We start from the raw sequence: 10083 nt of genomic DNA, 5'->3' as shown, positions 1-10083 counted from the left end.
ATTCGATTAACTCTGTACTAACTTAGGTTGCTTTTTATTTAATATACACTTTTACTATTCTATTTTTCTACCTTTTATTTTATTTTGATTGAATATTTGTTTTTCTGCATATGAAGACGCTTTGTGACTGTATAACCCTAATAAGAAATAAATTATTTTTTTTGGGATGAAATGTGTTGTAGATAGTGAGGTGATTACTTACCTTATCAAGCGTTCATGAGCTAAGAGTGCGATAAAGGCGAGGAGAAGCTGCTGTACACACCCGCTTCCCTATTGGGCCCTTCCAAACTGCACCCACCACTTGAATGCATCCCCACACCGTCAGCTACAGCCTATTCTCCCAGTGCCGGACAGTTATGAAAACTACCACCACATCACAAAGAAAAACCCATAAGTTTCAAAAGGAAAATGCTCTGCCATTTGGTCATCTCAAGAAATTGTTATAAACACATCCAGATGAAAAATGGTTTGTTTGCTGGCAGCATCAGCAACATTTTAGTGAAGATGAGAATACCAGTTACAATTGTTCATATTAACACTTAAATCTGTAAGATTGTGCATGCCAAAAATATACACAAAAACCTCAACATGTTTACAGTCACCTGCTCACCAAGAAAAAAGAAACATTTAGATTGGATGTCAAGAAATAAATAGGTTGAAAGTTGGATTATTTTAACTTGCATCAGAGCATCGGAACAGCACTACTTAGCTGTCGACCATGTTGCAGTCATATCACATGTGAATGAGAATGCAGTGTCAATCTTCTGGGTGCGCACATGAATGGAAGCTGCATGACTGCTTGTGCGAAAGAATAGATGTGGATATGTACATGCGTGCACAGCTGGGGTACACTGGTGCATGCAGCCAGCAAGGACATGTTTTTGTATTGTGGCATAGCATTTCACACCAGCATTAAGGACGCATGCAACAGGAATATTCTTACAGGGGGGCATTTGTGAGACCAGCAAAGAAATGTTTTCTTACTGTTGCCTGCCATTTTATACTGGAGTTAAGGGTAAAGCCGTCACGATGAGTGTTCTCACATGGTGGGAGGGTGGGGTATTTGTGCAGTCAGCATGGGAATGTTTTCTTACTGTGGCACGACATTGTATACGGCAGATAAGGGCAAAGCCTCCATCATAAGTGTTCTTATATGGCAGGGGAGCATTTGAGAAGCCAACAAAAGCATGTTTTCATATTTTTATTTATTATTTATTTGTTTATTTGTATTGCGCCGACTGCTCGCAGGCATCGGGGCGCATACATGAAGACAAGGACAAATAATAAAAAAGACAAGAAAGTAGACGGGACAAGTCAGAACATAGAGAGATTAAGCCAGCAGTGGACGAGGGATCTTATCTGGGATTATTTAAAGAGCATGGTTTTAAGTTTTTTACAGAAAGAGTAAAAGTTTGTTTCCAGTCTGAGACATGTCGGTATTATGACTAGGCATAATCTGCAGCCTTTAAGGGGAAAGACACCATGCTGAGTGTTCTTAGATGATCATACTGGACTGTATCGGTGCAGCCAGTCTGGACACATTTTCTTGTTGTGGTATGGCATTGTTACTGGCATTAAGGGCAAAGCCCACAGCATTAAGTTCTTACGTATGAATACTGACATATATTGTCAGAGACAGTATGGACATGTTTTCTTATAGTATCATTACTGCCATTATGGCAAAGCAAGCATAAGTATGTTCATATGTAGGAATAATAGCATATACTGGTGCAGCCAGGATTGAGATGTATGGACACAGCATCCTGTTGTATTTTTACAATGGAAGACTGTTGTCATAGAGTGGTCAAAGGCATTATAAAAATGTGTTGAAAAAAATGCTCCTCTGTACTCTTGGTGACTTGGCATCTAATTTATTTTCATGTTTTACCCTTCAAAACGAATTGTAAACTGTGTGCCTTTTTACTCATTTTTCCACATGTAGGCCCTGATTCATGGAATCATTTGTGCAGTAAATCAGCACATTGCATGCCGAACCACGTGCAAAACTCAGTTTGTCGATTGATGGAATCGTCTTCGCAAGGGCTTTTTCGTACTTCTCTGGGATTTCGTGCCGGCTCGGCACGTCTCTGTGAGCGGCCGAATGCCTTGAGCTAGACAACTTGCAGAGCATGGGTGTGGCCTGTGCATAGAAGAGAGTAGAGGGCGAAACACACAAAATATGGAAGAACAAGGGAAAATGTGGGCGTTACGAGGGACAGCTGGCAGGCAGTCCTTTGCATGGCCACAAATGCACATAACCGAGCCTATTCATGGATCGGTCCATGTAACCTTTCATCAAGGAAATGGCCATGCAATGCACTTGATCTATCCACCAGACAGAGGCAGGCATACATGCACTTACATATAGGAATCTCTGTGCAGAGGTCAGATCGGGTGTCAGATTTAGGGGTGCATGCACGACGTCGGGGTCCCGATTGCACTTTGGGGTGCTTGTAAGCAGTGTAGTGCGGTGCAGGAATCGCTTACAGGGGTTTGCACGCATTTTTACCTGAAAATGATGATTTTTACGATGCGTGGTACACATGTTGGGGGGTGCTGGGAATAATTACGGTGGACCCCATGCACTCCCGCTGGGGTACTTGCCTGGATGCGGGGTGCATTGCTTCACACGTGAGGAGTGTGCAAAGGTTTGTTTCCATGGCATGAATGGCTCTGCGTGTGGGCGTGCCATGGCCGTGCCGTCCACGGCCTGCTCATTGGATTACTTTGAGTGGACAATTGCAAAGATTTTCTTATGCGCGACGAGCTGTGCACAGTCCTTCTCAGCGCGCAGGCTTTGCAGGATCTCCACGCCCATTTCCATGAATCAGGCCCAAAGTGTGCCGAAAATTCACCATTTTAAACAATTATTTAACAAAAACGTTGGCATGGGGAAATCCCTCAGGACTCTCTTTGGGTTGGTTCAGTCTCCCTGCTACACTCAGTCTCTCCCACATATTCATGGTAAATAGCACCTCCAATTAACTAATTCATCAGATTCCACTGGTTTCTATCTACAATGAAGCATGCTGAATTATTTCAAATAAAGTGCATTTCAATGTTTATGTTGTAATGCATGGCATACATGGCTGCTTCTGAGAGTGAAGATTACCCAAAAGCTAGCTAAAAGGCTATTGTTGCGAGGAAGCAAGTTTGCAATACATAATTAATAACACATGTGAAAAAATGATACATTTTGAACGTGAGCATGAAACTGTTTATTATTGCACGTAATCCAGCACAACATTTGACAGAACAGAATGATGGACAGTGTAACATATAACTGAATACAAATGTTCAAACATGTAGTTGTTCAGTGAGACAGATGAAATGTGCTTGAATTTTTGTAAGACCTGCAAAAGCTGGATGCTGACTCTAACAATATGAATTCATTCGGTGTGAGGCGAATTTGCCAATTCTCAGCAAAACATACAATTGAAAATGTGTTTTACACAATCTAAAAATGTAAGCAAATCTAACTAGTTTATCAGAAAAGTGTTCTGAAAAAAGCACACAAAAAGTGCAAACATGCTTAAGAAAATCAATAAAATCGAGATTGGCATTCATTTTAAGAGGTTTCATGTTGTGCTTAGTGTGAAATATATGCCTCTCATTAAGGTGATGAAACACACATGCACAGACACACACACACGCACACACGCCCGTGTGTGTGTGTATATGTATGCATATTGATATAAATATATGTCACATGAATGTGAATATATTTGCAGTCAAACTACAGCATTATGTTCATATATGTTAATTTGGATACACATATGTATTTATTTACATGTGTATAAGTATAAATGTACACATATATTTTTATATGTGTATATATATGTAAACATTTAGAAATATACACACACGCACAAATCGATATAAACGGATGTACATATGAACATATGCATACATAATGTATGCACTTTCATATGGCTTTACAATGAATGCAGATTTCATAACAGTCCTGTTGCATTAGCAGAAGCAGTAGCAAATCTGTCATTTCATCACTGATCACATTTTTAGAATACACTGAAACTTGAAAGCAGCTTTTGCCAAGTTTAATTAAATTTGCCTTACTCCTATAACTTGTTCGCAATTCTGGACATGAGGTATTTATATTATGTACACAGGGGAAAGCTAGGCATGTGGCAGGGAGACAAAAAAGAAACAGAACATAACAATCATGTATACCAGTCTTGTATGGCCAACCTTGAACATTCTATCTTTCTAATTTGTGTTTTTGTTGGCGAGGAGGAGACAATTCCCTTGAAGAAAAAGATGGAACTGAATGAATTTTCAGTAGCGTGCGAATCTTGGCAGTGGTAACCACTGGCTGTCCTATATGTTGGGGTGAGCGAATTTAAATGAACCACTCCTTCCTGATCAAATAAACTAGAGAGAAACTGTATGATCTTCTGCTGTCAATGACCTGATAAAGACAAACTTAACACAGAGAAATGAAACATGTTTAAGCATCCTCATATGTTGCTGAAAGTATGCTATTTTCTTAGGGGTGAAAGTCTCTACCCTGTATCTGAAACTAAATATGATGCGTCCATAAGACAAGCATGGAGAACAATATTAGGAATAGTTTTTATCACTTTTCAAACTCCTTGTTAACACTGCTAAAAGGAGCACGCTACAAAAATAAACTCAATTAAAAAATATAAAAACAAAACATATAATTATTCTGCTGTCTGAGAAATATCTTTGATGTGTGAATCAAAAAAGTATTCAATGTGGAGATAGTCAAATAGAAATGTGTATGGGTAGATGGTTAACTTTTGTTTTTTTTTGGTACCATATTGTCATTCACGATTATACCAAAATCGTTGTGCTGCAGCACATTAAAATGCTCTTAAAACATACATTAACAGACAGAAGTGAATGTAAATTGTTTCAAAATAACAACCTAAGAAAAGGGTGGCATACATGATACATTTACAAACAGTCAACAGCACTCAACAAATCTTACTAGCTTCCATTCATTTGTCAATCTTAAGACACACTGACATTATTAAAAAATTCTGGCGAGCCTAGATTAACCTATGACATGTCCATAAAACAATGAATTTACTCATGAATGTAAGAGGGATCTGAGAAATAGATAATGTGTTTCCTGGTGTGAGAGCTAAACTCACAAGAATATTAATTACACTAAAGTGTATTCTTTATTTTTCTTTTTTGGGTCGGCACGGTCAAATGTAATGCTGAGTGTATGTCGGTGAAAGCATACAGGGGATCTATGCACCACGGTTGTGGAAAATACAATAGATGTTAGCAGAGCCACAACTATTTAGCAAATTAGGAATGGTGGTGACTAATTAGGCCCCAGATTAATTCCAAGGGTTAGTGCTAGAGTTGTTGTGACATATCAGTAAACATTACTTTGCAAGGAGGCATAGCATTATTGACCCAAAAATTAACATATCTTCTTTGATAATTGACATCATTTTACACTGAGCAACTATAGTGATGATTAAACTATCTCTTTGTTCCTGTAATCATGGAGCAAATACCATTGGATATGCATTAGGACATTTGTAAACATTGAGGATTATTCATTTTAGACTGTTGTAAATGAAGGGGTCAAGAATGCACAGTCACTCTTGTCAGCAAGCTTCGTATAAACACATTAAAAAGGGCACATTTTATGGTGAACCCTGTGAAATTCGTAATCATTCAATAGAAAAACTAAATGGAGGAAAGTGGCTTTACAGCCTTTGCCTCCTCACTTTCTGTATCCAATATTACTGCCCAGCCAAGGAGTGATATTGATCTGAAATGTATCTTCCAGGACAAAGTCACTGCCACCCCACCTGTGCCCAAGAGTGGAAGTCCTAAAAATGCATGCAGAACACAACACACTTGATTGGGCGAGAAGGTTTATCGAACCTCGTTTAGGGGTTCATTATATTGCAGTCTGTGATTTGGTGCGTGCTTCCATTCATGCATTAGCAGGCTCTTGGGTGATACAGGCCTTAAACCGCATCCCTGCCATCACACATCTCCTTGACTCCTTCACAATGCTCTCTCAAACAACAGCTTTTGAGGGCACTATCCCTCTGAATATGCAAAGAATTTTCATTTGCCTAACTTGAACCCTTCCCTACCTGGTTTTTGTATCAGTGTCACTTTTCAAGCTGCCTTCCCATGAGGAACCTTTACGACCCGGGAATGTGTGTCTATTGGAGATGTCCTTTGGCGAGGGCAATGCCAAGCATACAACTTGACAGTGACAGGAGAGCGGATAATGGTGAAAGGGATGGAGAGAAGTAGAACACTGTTGCTTTGTCATTAATCAGCCTTTGGCTCTGACTATTCATTCTAGCAATCAACTACAGCAAACAGCATCTCTACGATTCAGGCAATTGTCTTGTTGCTCTGAACTTTCAAGTGTTAGAAGAGGTCTCATTAAATAAATCCCATGATGTCACTAGGAAGGCAACTTGCTCCTTTGTCACAGACTCACAATGCGATGCACTAAGATCCTGGATGCAAATGCTCAGAATATCCTTTTACGGGAGAAGATAGCCATGCACATTTGTAGCCTGGCAAGTACCTTTAAAGAACATGCATGGTTTGGGAGAATTTGCCTAACTCTGTAGATCACACAGCAGAACTGATCCATTTACAATCTTAGCTCTCTTAATCTCCTATTATTCAACAGAAGTGACCTTATGTGGTGCATATGGATTCCTGAAAATGCTGAATGACTCAATTGAGTTCAATTTATGATATGCATCACTCTCTCATTAATGAATTGAATGAGGGCAACATTAGAAACATAATCTCATTAAAGCTGTCATACACAGAATACAAAAATGCCCATTTTCCTTTTGGATAAGGGACAGTGATGTTTTTTTGTTTTTTTCAAATATCAAGTAATTCCAAGCGAATATAAATAAGATGCAGACATTAAGAAACAAACAGGATCAATGATTATACACATTGATGAAGTTTACACAAACGGGTGCTAAGGGGCAGCTTCATCTGTGCACGGGTTAGAAGAAAACCTTTTCCCTTAAAAAAAAAATCAAGTCATTTGATAGAGCACATTTGCGATAAATAGGTTCTATTGTGGAAACGTACATAGAACACACAAGGTGCACTAGACTGTGCATTCAAACAGCAATGATCTCATGTGATTGTGAAATACATGTAAAAAATATATGTAACAAGTAAATGGCATCATATGTGGCAGTATGGCCATGGAAAGAGTCCAGCTAGCATGGTGCTGTAGCCTTATAACTCGTACTGGGAGAATGGTCGCCACAATATGGCCTGGGGAACTATAACTATTGCCAACTTTTCAGTACCCCCAAAGGCCGTATGCATACTATAAGCACCATATGCATACTATAAACAAGGGCAATTATACCCCCAACATTGATGGGCCTATAAACCAACAGCCACCTGCCATGTTGCCTCAGAAACCCTTAGATATTCTTTGACAACCATACACAGTTAAAATAAATATATTGGAATAATACCAACATTGCAATTGTTTAGACTTTTTCCAATTCCCTGGATTCTAAGGCAAATACAAACTCTACTAATATCATGAAAACGAGGGCTCTGCACAAAGTGCCTTTGGCATTAAATGCTTATATAAATATTATGCCTTCTCATCCTAATCATCCCTTATGCTTTGCAACCAAAAGAAAAAAATCCCATAAAATAAAGGGAAAACAATGTAGGTCACAGTAGTGAATTCAGCATTGCAATGCTTTATTAAAATGTGGTTGTATTCCGATTTTCATACTAAAGAATAACCAGCTAGAGACAGCATATAAATCCTTCTATTCACATCTGTGTAATTTTGAAAAAAGTCCTAAATTCCCCTTATGTTGTTTGAGAAACCTATTTCAGTAAGTCACCCAAGGTCATCTTTCATCTTACTGCTTTTACGGTTGCTCTCCAACCGAATCCATCTTTCTGAGAATATACAAGCAGCTGACATAGTGAACAGATTGTAAGACAACTGCTTCTTCATACAAAAAGATAATATAAGTCGAGATCCATCATTTCGCCATCGCCTGTTGAGGTCAGCCTCAGGTGAGCATCAGTGAAGAATAACAAACTATCAGACGCTTTGTGTTTTTGACTTTCCATCATGCAGCAGTAACTCTTCTTCCATTCTTCCTCTGCGATGTCTCAGTATGGCTTGTTTCACCAGATCATTGAGTTTTCCTGTTGAGAACATTGAAATAACATGGCGAAAACCATTAATGTTAAAAGAGTGGGAATGGGCAAACATGAAGTTATGCATTGACCCGTTACATGCATGTGTATTTTTAGCAATGATTAAGAGGGAAATATTTTGAAAGACAAGCCATACGACAATAACAGGTATCTTGTACCTATATGACAGAATGTTCCATGGGAAGTTTGGGCATGAGCACATAAATATAATTCAATATTATTTAGCATCACAAAGAATAAGTAACTTTCTTAGGTCTGTGTGGTGCCTTAGGTTTTTTAATAGACACCCTGGTAATAGTAGTCTGCTATGGTATAATCTCTATCCAGTTTCAAGTTTTTTATTAGAATTGTTACTGCAGTTTTGATTTTAGTAACCGCAATGTGTTTTCCCCATACATCTCTGAAGAACAACAACACAATGTACCCAGGTCATTTTGAAGATCTTTACACAGCCTATTTAGGATCAAAACATTGTCAACCTGTTTTCATGTTCAATCCATATATTTGGCGCAGAGGAAAGGCATTGTTTACAATCTGTTTATGAAACAAAATCCCTACTGGAATGATTTCTAAATAATGTGAGAAAAAAAACAAATTCTAGTTGTATACATTATTTTCCGGAGCATGAACACTGTATTAATTTTCTTTTCTCTCTGTTGAAAGAAAAATATCAATGCTTTGTAAGTAAAAATACTGTTATGCTGTGAAAATAATTATTCTTAGCAATTATTGAACCAATGAAAAATATTTGTGATTTGCAGAGATAACGTTCAAGATAAATTGCATTTTTATTTACTAGAACAGTTACACCATCCACAATTCTGAATACAATTCTTTATCCAAAATGTGATAGAACTCATCATACAATTAATTAGAAATGTTACTATTTATGAATGAAAAGCATTAATGTAGCTAATCAAAATTTTCCAAAATGTGCTTGTCACATTCAATTGATACTCTGTCTCATGTTTGGGACTCAAGGCCCAGCAGATCCCATCAAAAGCTTTCTCAGCATCTTAAAAATGTAGGATCCGCTAGACCAAACTAGCTCTGCTGCAATAATCAGAGTGGAGAAAACGTTAACATTCTTTCTCTAGCTCTTTTCCCAGTCCAAATCCATGCTCTTGGTTATCCATCCCTTTAATATAATGTGATAACTATTTTGCCAGATTATTTACAAAATGTTCCCATCTGCAGTCAGTTATGCTATGAGACAATACGAGACATGACAGGGCGCGTAATTGCATTTTTTTGCGAACCAAGCAATCATAGACAACTTTGGTGCAACACCCTCACACTGTATTTATTGCTCTCAGCACTTGGCTTAAGTATTGTCTTAATGTTGTCTAGAATTGTTTTCGCGCTTCCATAGATGTACATCTTCTTGTGCCAACTTTCTATTGGACAAACCACTGTCTCTTACGATTGTCTCGGAGGATAGCTCAGGGGCAACTTGCTCACCTTGGAAGCAAGACAACACGGAGCAACCCAGGTTCGATCCCGGGTCCGCGCTTAGAAACTTCTGGGTGTTTAGCGTGTTATAAATAACCAATCATAACATATGAGGTCAGCCACAGCTTTGTGGTTTCTACAATTAGATTTGAAAGGTCCAATCCAATGAAATATTTAACTATCTCCTCTTCTTACCCATTTTCTTGTGCATATAACTACATACAATTTGAAAATGATTCTGTAATTTATGCAAGAGCCTTAAAGGAGTGGTATGATGGATCATTTTGTTTCCAAACATTGAAGTACTCATCACTGGCATCATGGAGAATTGCAATGGACTATAGGAAAATATGCACATTATTCCCCAAAATGAACCATTAGATGAAGTCCTCCGGGGAACTGTGGGATCGATTTTAGAATGAAAAT

At 38.3% G+C, this 10083-nt stretch overlaps 1 protein-coding gene across 1 annotated transcript in view; it reads right to left on the bottom strand.

Moving 5' to 3' along the window:
* Nucleotides 1-3194: 3194 nt before the first annotated feature.
* Nucleotides 3195-10083, bottom strand: part of JPH2 (junctophilin 2) — a 567238-nt gene continuing 560349 nt past the window's right edge. Inside the window, exon 6 of the mRNA XM_069651313.1 lies at nucleotides 3195-8193. The gene's annotated coding sequence lies outside the window, so the exon portion shown is untranslated. The remainder of the gene's footprint in view (nucleotides 8194-10083) is intronic.

The sequence above is a fragment of the Ambystoma mexicanum genome, chromosome 3p (genome assembly GCF_040938575.1).
Source record: "Ambystoma mexicanum isolate Mex_15411 chromosome 3p, UKY_AmexF1_1, whole genome shotgun sequence".
Lineage (NCBI taxonomy): Eukaryota > Metazoa > Chordata > Amphibia > Caudata > Ambystomatidae > Ambystoma > Ambystoma mexicanum.
Note: the sequence above shows the minus strand (reverse complement) of the source record. Positions and strands in the feature narration are given on the sequence as shown.